The sequence below is a fragment of the Chrysochloris asiatica genome, unplaced genomic scaffold (assembly GCF_000296735.1).
Source record: "Chrysochloris asiatica unplaced genomic scaffold, ChrAsi1.0 scaffold00252, whole genome shotgun sequence".
Lineage (NCBI taxonomy): Eukaryota > Metazoa > Chordata > Mammalia > Afrosoricida > Chrysochloridae > Chrysochloris > Chrysochloris asiatica.
Window position 1 is genome coordinate 3,342,837 of NW_006408770.1, and position 11,138 is coordinate 3,353,974.

The following is an 11,138-nucleotide window of genomic DNA, read 5'->3' on the forward strand; positions in this document are numbered from 1 at the left end:
ATACTTTGCAATGTTGTCCATAGCTTGTCATGATCCACACAATCGAAAGCCTTTGCGTAGTCAATAAAGCACAGGTAAACATCTTTCTGATATTCTCTGTTTTCAGCCAAGATCCATCGGCAGTCCAGCGCATTAGCCCACAGTGCTATACCAGAACTCCCCATTAAAGAGATGCAAATCAAAACAACGAAATATAATCTCACCTCAGCATTCATAACAAAGATTACCAAAAAAAAAAAAAAAATTTGCTGGCAAGTTTTGGAGAGAATAAGGCACTCCTACACTGCTGGTGGGATAGTTAAATGCTGCAAACACTGTGGGAAATGGTATGGCATTTCCTCAGAAAGTTGGAAATAGAAATACCATATGACCCAGCAATTCCTCCACATGGTATGTATTTTCAAGAAATAAGAGCCAAAGTCTGAAGTTTGGGGAGTTGTGTGAACTCCTGAGCTCACGGGCACTGACCTAGCCCCTGGCAGCCAGAGATAAGAGTGAAGTGGCCTGCTGGTCTGAAGTGCAGGGAAGTGTGTGTCAATGCCCAAACTTACAGTTAGTAACCATTTGACATAGTTTAGATGGCTAGGGCTCAGGTGACTGAACATGACCAGATGAAGATGAACATGCATGATACTGTGTTCTTGTATGATGTTAAGTGTCATAGAGTTGATTCCAACTAATAGCAAACCTGTAAAGGGTTTCCGAGGAGCAGTGCTGGGTCTGAATTGCTGACCTTGCAATTAACAGTCCAATGCTAGTCTGAGCAAGTGTAAACTGCCACAATTTGATTCAATTGTAATTGTACGCAAGATTAATTGTGATTGTCAAAACTGAAATCCTCACAACTGGACCAACAGGCAATATATAACAAATGGAGAAAAGATTAAAATCAGCAAGGATTTAATTTTACTTGGATTCACCAGTAAAACCCATGGAAGCAGCAGTCAACAAATTAATCACCTCAATGCACATGAAAGCTGGAAAAAGAAATACCAGAGGAGAATTGATGCACTTTAGTTATGGTATTGATGAAGAATATTTAAAGTAGCAGGGACCCTAAGAATGAACAAATAATTTTTGGAAGAAGTATTGCTATAATATTCCTTAAAAGCCAGGGTAGTGAGATTTCCTCTCACATACTTCAGACATGTTTTATGAGGGACAAGTCCCTACAGAAGGACATAATACCGGGTAAAGGGCAGGGTCAGCGAAAAATAGGAGTACCTCCCAACAACATGGATTAGTACAGTGGCAGCACCAATGGATTCAAGCATACCAATTGTTACGATGATGCAAGTCTAGGTAAGATTTCATTCTATTGTGCAGAGGGTAGCTATGAGTTGGAACCAAGTCAAAGGCACCTAACAAGCCAGGATAGTGAGACTTCCTCACATGTACTTTAGATATGTCATCAAGAGGGACTGTTGTAGCTGTTCAGTGCCGACCAGTCAGTTTTGACTCATAGTGACCCTGTATACGGTCTCCAAGAAGCAGCTGGTGGGTTTGACCTTCCAACCTTACAATTAATAATCTACTGCTGATTATCCTACAGTACCACACCATAACTCAATTAAGTCACTGAAAAATGGCATCATGCTCGGTGGATTAGTGCAAAGATGATGAACCTCAATGAGAAAGACTTACACAATGGCTATATCAATGAGCTAAAACAAAGCAAGGATTGCAGAATGACACAGGACCAGGCAGTATTTTGTTCTGTTGTACATGGGGAAGTTGAACTGAAATTGAATCAACACCATCAAACAACATTTTACAGTTAAAAAAAAAATTTTTAAGTGTGTTAGTCTTCAGGGAATTTACACTAAAACCAATGAATTGTATGGTATAAATGGGTAAATTCTATGATATGTGAATTATATCTTAATAAAGCAATTATATATTAACAAACAAACAAACAAAAAAAACAATTCTCAATGGTGCTCCAACACATAGGAACTATTGTACTTTTCCACTGACAAAGAAGACTTAATATGCCCTGCAGGAAGTAAACAGCATAGTCTTCAGAATCTAACTCCAATAAACAAAAAGTCTTTAGATTTTATTGTTAGTCAAATTCTCAAGCCAATTTCACATTGAACTGTTCAAGATTCATTTGATTACTTTACATAAAAATGGCTTCTACAAAATATCAAACAAAATAAACACATCAAAAGAGATGTGTTGAGAATGCGGAGCTTGATGGCAGATCCGGGAGAAGTGCAGTGAGGACCTCTGTCAGCAATAATACAGGATACCAGACACAACAGGTTCAGGGAACAATCCGAGAACTCTGAACTACATATAAAGTAATACTTAGAAAGTTTGAATTCAGGATTACAGCCAGTGGGATTTGTAACGGAAGCAAGAAATCTGGAGCTTTCTGATCTGCTGGCCTCAGTGGCTCCCAGAGCAGCCATCTTTGGCGAGACAGAGTGGTGAAAGGATCAGCGCCATGGCTAAAGCCTGACACATCCTCAGAGATAAAGGTATGGACATTCTCCCACTTTTTTTTTTTTTTTTTTCCTTTTCTCTGTTCATGGGTCTCTCACTGTCTGAACACCTCTATTCTGATGATGAGAGAAGGTGCCTGAATGAGTGGACATCCCACCACCCTCAGAAAGATCTGCAATAGATGCACACAGATCTACTCAGAATTTAAAGGGAAAGGATCCCCTTAAAACCAAACGACAGTGCAAAACAGCCACAGCCAGTCCTGAACTGTTAATCACTAGAATAAAGGTCTGAACAAGAGTTGTGGAGCAGGAGAGAAACAGACTAAAAAAGGAACCAGGATGAAAATTAAATCCTGAGTTAGGTCATAACGACCAACAGTGGCATCTTGAAATATCTCAGGCAGCCTTGAAGGCAAGAAGCTGAGACAGGAACATCAAAGTCATACTTATATTTTGCTACAGATTTGCCCCCCTCTGTCTTTTCTGTGCTTATAAGCTACAGTATCTAAAATGTCTTTTTTGCTTTTGCTGGGGTTTTTTTGGGGGGTCCCCTCTTTACCTTTAGGGATCTGTTTCTCTTCCTACATTACCCAAAAAGAGATAGCAATTAAGATTATATAGTTAACCTACAATCACACCCTATAGACTCCCGCCATCCAGGCAAGAAATAATACTCGCTGACATACACCAGATAGGCAGCCAATACATGCCAACAGTTACTCTGAGTTGAGTAATAAGAAGAGTGAAAAATAAAGCCTACCTCCTGAGGCAATCAGATAGCATAAAAAACATCAACACACATTCATCTAATCATCTAATTATTAACGTCACAGCTAACTACTGAAGATGCCCAAGAAACAGACGACCGTAACATCACATGTCCAGAAAAAAAGACAGAGTGACTGAGACAAATGAACTGGAGGTAGACCTAGACTTCACATTGGAAAGAGAGCAGGCTCTGGAATTGCCTGAAAAGGAATTTAGAAAAATGATAATGAAATGTATCATTTTTGATAATGAAATGTATTCACTTTACAGAAGGTATGAGGAAAATAAGGAAGAAGTCAGGAAAGCATTGGAAACAATTCAAACCCTACAAAAAGAAGTCCAAACAACTAGTAATAGAATATTAGATATGGACAATACTCTGAAATGGCAAAGGATTTGAAGAGATGGAAGCTAGAACTACCAAGATGGAATACAAATCTCTCAATAATGCTGAGATAGAAGAGCAAGTAGAAAACAGGATTAAAAAATTGCATGACAGTCTAAGATGCATATTGGACAACATGAAGAGGAGTAACAAGAACGACTTGAATTTCTGAACAGGAAGAATCGCATAAGTCCACAGAGGAGATAGCTGAAGAGCTGCTGAAAGAAAATTTCCTTAAAATCCTGAAAAATTAAAAGATAAGCATTCAAGAAGCTCAGTGAAGATCAGGAAGGATAGATCCCCAAAAGAAAATCACAAAGACACATAATAATCAAGCTTTCCAATATCAATGACAAGGAGAAAATCCTGAAAGCAGCCAGGGAAAAGAGAAGTGTTACATACAAAGGCAAGCAAATCAGATTAAGTTCGGAACTCTCAGCAGAACCTATGCAGGGAAGAAGGCAATGAGGAGACATATATGAAACCCTGAATGAAAAAAAAAAAAAAAAAAAAAAACGAACTGCCAACCAAGAATCATCTACCCTGTAAAGCTGTCAATCAAATACGAAGGCGTAATCAAAACATTCCAGGATAAACAGGAGTTAGACATTTTGCCAAAGCCAACCCTGTGTGCCAAACATCCAAAAGGAGTTCTTTGGACTGAGAACTAACAAGAAAATACAACAACCAGATATTGACATACATGGGAACACCAACCAGAACTGTGAGAGATGCAAATGTGAAGGTAAACATTTTGTAACAAAAGGAGGGGAGTGGTTGATTTTGAAGTCCAGGAGCAGAGGACCCTGAGACCATCAAGGGAGAAGAGCAGAGTGTGGTGTCCTATCCAGGGAAGCGGTGACGCCAGAGATGGAGGCAGAGACGATGACATGGAGAGACAGAGTGCCTGGGGACTCTGGACTCAGGTAGGGGAAAGGTTCTGTATACTGACAGCTGGAGGGCAGGCTTGCAGGGTGTACCCTTTGGCTGCTTGATGATACATGGAGGGGACTGTAATCATTACAAACGAAGTATGATAGGATGAATGTAAAGCTGATGTTCTCCCATGTAAACTGTCATTCAATTCACAATAAAAACTTAAAAAAAAATAAATGAGTTGTGCCACAAATAGATAAATGCACACCTATGTTCATTGCAGCACTGTTCACAATAGCACAAAAGATAGAGACAGTCAAAATGCCCACCAACAAAAGAATGGTTAAACAAACTTTGGTAGTACACACAATGGAATACTATACAACACTGAAACATACTGATGCATCTTGAAACATTGCACAACATGGATGAACCTAGAGTACATTATACTGAGTGAAATTAGTTAAACATAAAAGGATAAATATTACACAATACCACTTCTGTAAAAAGTCAAGAAAATGTTTTCATGCTAAATAAAAGAAAATGTCTATGATAATTACCAGGGGTGGAAGGGAAGAGAGAATTATTCACTGGACCCCACAAGTCACTCATTGGAAACCCCTATACAAGGATTCAATGAGTCAAAACTGACTCAACAGCACATAACAACAACAGAAGGCAGATATATGTTAACATGTGAGGCAGGGAATGCAGTTTAAAAAAAAATAGAAGGAAGGTACATCCTAGGTCAGAAAGATAGATAGTAGCAACAGTCTGGAAAATAGTATGGCGCTTCCTTAGAAAGTTGGAAACTGAAATACCTTATAATACAGCAAATCCTCTACTTGGTATATATCCACAAACATACGAGCCAGAACACGAGTAGCTATATGCACACCAATGTTCACAGAAGCACTATTCACAAAAGCAAAAAGATGGAGACAGCCTAAGTACCCATCAATGGAAGAACAGATACACAATCTTTGGTACATACACACAACGGAATACTATGCTACACTGAAGAATAACGACAAAGCAGCAAAACACCTCATAACATAGATAAACCTTGAAGCTATAATGCTAAGTGAAATTAGTCAGTCAAAAAAAAAACCAAAAAAAAAAAAACCAAATACTGCATAAGACCAAAAGAAAAAAAATTCTTTGTTGGTTGCCAAGGGTGGTAGAGAGGGGACAGTAAGGCACAGGTTAGGGGATTGTCACATCATAACACAGGTGATAAGGAGGGCAATACACAAGAGTGGGGGGAGGTGGAAAAGAAGGAAGATAGGGGATCACTTAGGTAGGTTTGCATGGGCTAAATAGATAAATAGGACTGCATGCTCAGCCAAGGAAAAATAGGGCTCTGTAATACAGGGATCAAGTTATAATCTAAATGGGTGAAAGAGGGGAAATAATGTTACAGTTTCTGACTAGTGGATATTGGTTTCCCTTGCCTATTTTACAATAGGCATTTGAGCAGGACAGAAAAGAATATCGGGAAATAAGATTACAGAAAGTCTGTAAGCCTGACTTCAGCCTATAACTCATTGGAATACCTAAAAGGGGTTCTAGAATTTGCCCAGTAAAATAGGCTTTTTATGGAGCCTTTGTGGAGTATAGGGCCTTTGGTGGAATCCTGAGCCCCATCAAGAACCTTCTGAAGTGGGACATTCCCAGTTGAAAGGACATGCAGATCAACTTGGAGTGGTTAGAGCAACAGAAGATACTCCTTGAAAGACAGGCCAGCAGGGGGGAAAAAGAGAGAAAGCAGACTGCTTGGCTATTAAAAGAACAAGGAGCTATTCACCTGGGAGCCATCAAGGCAAGTTATCAAGGTACTTCAGGAAAAACCTGCTACCAAGACTGAAACTCAAAAGGGAACACACTATCAGGTGTGTAAACTCACTGGTGACTGTGTCGATCTACTTGTGAGTGGAAGTGGGAGAAAGGCAGTCATGAAGATGTGGACTGAGTTCGCCCATGTTCCCACAGACTTTTGTCAATCTTGAAATGAGAGAGAGAAGAAGAAGGGCTGGTTGGTCCGAAGTCTGGGGAGACGTCAGAACTCCTAAGCCCAGGTACACTGATCTAGCAATGGAGGGCTAGAGCTGAGAGTGAAGCGTCCAGCTGATATGAAGTGAGGGGAGACACACAAGAACACTCAAACTTGCAGACAATATTCATTTAACCTAGTTTTGATGGCTTGATGACCAGAGATCAACTAGAAGAAGATAAAGAAATTTTATACATGAAGCAAGTTTAGTTTAGTTTCAGAGTGTGCCAGAGGGAGGTAGAATGCCCACTGAATAGTTTTCATCTTGTCTCAATAGGTCTGGTGAAAGGAGATGGGTATTTTAATTCAATAGTGAGTAACTGTTATCATGACTAATTGCAATTGTCACAACAGTAAAGGTAGAAGTTTTGTGACATAAAGAGGGGAGTAGCGTAGTGGTTACGAATCGGGCTGCGAACCTTAAGGTCAGCGGTTCGAAACTACCAGCGGCTCCGCGGGAGAAAGATGAGGCTTTCTACTCCCGTAAAGATTTACACCCTCGGAAACCCTGTACAGGGTCGCTATGGGTCGGACCCGACTCGATGGCACTTAACAACAACAACAACAACAGTTAATCTTACATTCCAGGAACAGAGGACACTAGGGCCATCAAGAGAGAAGATCACTAGCCATACAAGGGACCCTAACCAGAGAAGCAACGACACCAGAGATGGAAGCAGAGGTGATGGCATGGAGAGATGGAGCAGCTGAGGACTCTAGACTCACTGAAAGAGAAAGGCTGTGTGCTGACAGCTAGGAGGCTGGTTTGCAAAATGTGCCCTTTGATTGTTTAAACAACTATATATGCCTGCCTGCGTGTTTTTTGTGTATATCAAAAAAAAAAAAAGAATAGTGGCAAATACTGTTAACTGATGGCGAGTGGAGGGGATTGTAATCATTGCAATGGAACAAAACATAATTGGTTGAGTATAAAACTGATGTTCTGCCATGTAAATTATCACTCAATTCACAATAATAAAAACTTAAAAAAGAAAAAAAAGCTGACAAATTGGGGACACTGTAGCATAAAATCCCAACTAAGCAGTTAATAGAACCTGAATTTCTCATCAGTCTTTTTTTTTTTTTTTTTTTGGCAAACACTCATTAACCATTTGACCCTTTTTCTACTTTCCTGAAGTCTCTGACCTCTTTTATCTATTTCACTCTCAACTGATGATCATACCATGATCAATCACACACTAAATAGGAGCAATTAAATACTCTTACATCAATTCAAAATAGTCCTCAGTCTTGATGATTACTCTCCGTCATAATACAACACAACAAAAGGGATACATAAATTTATTTTGAAACCTATTAACTTTTCTAATTTGCTTATCTACTAATTTCAGTCAGTGTTCATGAGAATGTTTTTATACAGATATACTCTGTCTGGTAGTCTAAACTGGAATCAGATTTATTGTAGGTCAATTTTACAATTCCTTTTCAAAATATAAATTGTGTGTACCCTTATTTCAATTATTTCGATTTCTGGAATTAATTTTAAAGATATATTTCTACAAGTACCTTAAAATACCTATAATAATGTTCTCTACAGCATTTTTTGTTATGGTAAAAAACTGGAAACCAAAACCTTGTTTTAGGAGAGCAGATAAAACTGATAAAATGGAATTTCCTGGAAATTTGAAATTAATGATAACTATATGAGTACCGTGAGTTAATGTGCTGGACTGCAAATTCAGTTTGAACTGTAAGGTTTGTGGTTCAAGATTAGCAGCTGCTCCTTAAAAACCCTATACAAGGTTGCTATGCGTCAGAAGTGACTTAATGGCACTAACAACAACAGCAACAATATAATCACTCTACTGCAAGGCCGGTTTGAACTGCAATGTCAGCAGTTCAAGCTTACCAGCTGCTACTCAAAAACACCATACAGGGTCGCTATGAGTTGGAACTTGACACCACTTACCAAGAACTTATCTACAGATCAAGCTTAAAAGACGAATCAAATATATATTTTTTAATTACAGAAGCTATGTATAAAATGATGTCATTTGTATTTAAACTATCAGTTCAAAAAAGATGATTTTATGTAAGCACACAGATGTGTATGTCCAGCTCAAAATTGGACTTCACAAACAAGGTAGATAGGGAAACACTTAAGTAGGTTTACATGGGCTAAATAGGACAGAGGTAAATACTGATATATGCTCAACCTTGGACACAGGACTTTCTGATACAGGTATCGAATCGACGCACACACTGAGTGGGTAAATCTTATGGATATCAGTTAGATGCCTGAGTAGGATACAAAGTAATATCGGGAAACATGATTACTAAAAGCTTATATGCCTGTCTTCAGCCTATAACTGATTGGAACACCTAAAAGGGGTTTTGACCTTGCCCAGAGAAATAGGCTTTCTGTGGAGCCTTTGTAGGGTATAAGACCTTAGGTGGAATCCTGATCCCCATCCAGAACTCCGGAGGTAGGGCAGTCCCACTTGAAAGAACATGCAGACCAGCTCAGAGTGGCTAGAAGAACAGAAGACATGTCCTGAAAGAAAGACAAGCAGGATAAAAAACAAAAACAAAAATGGCAGTCTGTTTGGATATTACGAGAACAAGCAAGCTGTTTGCTGGGGAGCCATCAAGGCAAGCAATCAAGTCCCTTCAGGACAAAACCCCTTCCAAGACTGAAATTCAAAGGGAACACTGCAAGCAGACATGAAAGCTAGCTGGCAACCACGCTGGGCTAAAGTCAGTGATGGAGATATGAGCTGAGTTCAACCATGTCTCATAGATTCCAGCCAACTTTGAGATGAGAGAGAGAGAAAAGGAAGGGCTGGTTGGTCTGAAGTTAAGGGAAACTTGGGAACTCCTGAGCTCATGTACACTGACCTAGCCATGTAGGTCTACAGCTGAGAGTGAAATGTCCAGTTGATATGAAGTGAGGGGAGATACACAAGCATACCCAAACTTGCTGACAGTATCCATATGACCTAGCTTTGAGGGCTTAATGAACAGAGTTCAACTAGAATAAGACAAAGAAATTTTATACATGAAGCAAGCAAGTGTAACTTGCTACAATTTGATGAACTTGACCTATATTTATGGATGTAGTAGCTCAAAATACCAACCAAGAGGGAGGGAGTCTTCACCTAAAGGATCAAGCCTGTCTCCTCGGTATACAGGTTGATAAGGACGGGCAAATTAGACACTGGCTACATAAAATGGGGGAGACGGAGGCTATAAAGGCATGAAGTGACTGGTTTACAAGTTTTAAAGTGAGAGAATGTTTTTATACAGATATACTCTGGTTTTTATACAGATATACTCGATTGGTTTCACAGTGTACTGGAGGGAGGTAGAATCCCCACTAAATAGTTTTCATCTTGGTTAGATGGGTCTGGTGAAAGGAGATGTGGATAGGATTCTTATGATTAACAGTGAGTAACTGTTACCATGACTAACTGAGATCAGCACAACTATAAAAGTAGAAGTTTTGTAACAGAAAGGGGGGAGTAATCTTACATTCCAGGAAGAGAGGACCCTAGGACTGTCAAGAGAGAAGAGCATGAGCGGTACATGAGACCTTAACCAGAGAAGCATTGATAGCAGAGATGGAAGCACAGGTGATGGCAAGGAGAGATAAAGCAGCTGATGACACTAGACTCACTGAAAGAGAAAAACTGTGTGCTGACCAGCAGGAGGCTGGCTTGCAGGATGTGTCTTTTGGTAGTTTAAGTGATTACATATTCTTGAGTGATTTTTGTGTTCATCAAAGAAAGAAAAGAACCAAATACTGTTAAATGATGATGCATGAAGGGGACAAGGACTGTCAACAATATTCTCTCATGTAAGCTATCACTCAAGTTACAAAAAAAGTTTTAAAATAAAAAAAATTAGTCTTCAGAAACAAACGTTAACCTTTGGACTGCAGCTCACAAAAGATAGCCTCTAAAACCCTGGAATACCTTGAGGATTTTTGTTTACCTAATGACTTGGTTCACTCCAGATTCTCTACACTACCAACAAGATTTATGGTAGGGGGCTTGGTACTACACATTATTACCTCGATCTCTATAAAGGCAGGAAGCAAAAGCTGGTCAAACAGATGGATAATCATATCTACAAGCCTAAGTCAAAACAAAAATTATGCACACAAAGACTGAGGTAGCGTTTTCATGGTTGCCAATATTCACTGCATACTATAACACATTATAACTGGAATAAACAAATGGTACCCATACAAATTAAATGGGAAAGTAAAAATAGAAGCTGTTATCAGAAATACTCCCGATTCCTGCCATACTCACTTTTTTCAATTTCTGATTTTAATTTCTATGCTCTCAGAGTAATACACTCTTATCATGAGTATAATGGTATCTGTGACTCCTCCTAGTAAATTATTGAAGCTAAAGCTGTTCTTGGAGTCCCCTAAACATGTAGTTTAAAAGTAAAGATGGTCCCAGCTAAGGCTATTCATGGTATAAGTAGATTTGTGTTATCTTTCAGTAATCCAGAACTTGATTGGAACTTAATCCAACAGCATTTTAGGAGGTTGTGGAATAATATCCACTTGTCTGTGGATATTCATCAGCTACATGCTCAAATTTCTGATATAAGTAATTCTCAAAGTGAG

At 39.1% G+C, this 11,138-nt stretch overlaps 1 protein-coding gene across 2 annotated transcripts in view; it reads right to left on the reverse strand.

Annotated features, from left to right (window-relative positions):
* The window catches only part of ATRX (alpha thalassemia/mental retardation syndrome X-linked), a 335,048-nt gene that overhangs the window by 150,831 nt on the left and 173,079 nt on the right, over window positions 1-11,138 (reverse strand). The window lies entirely within an intron of this gene.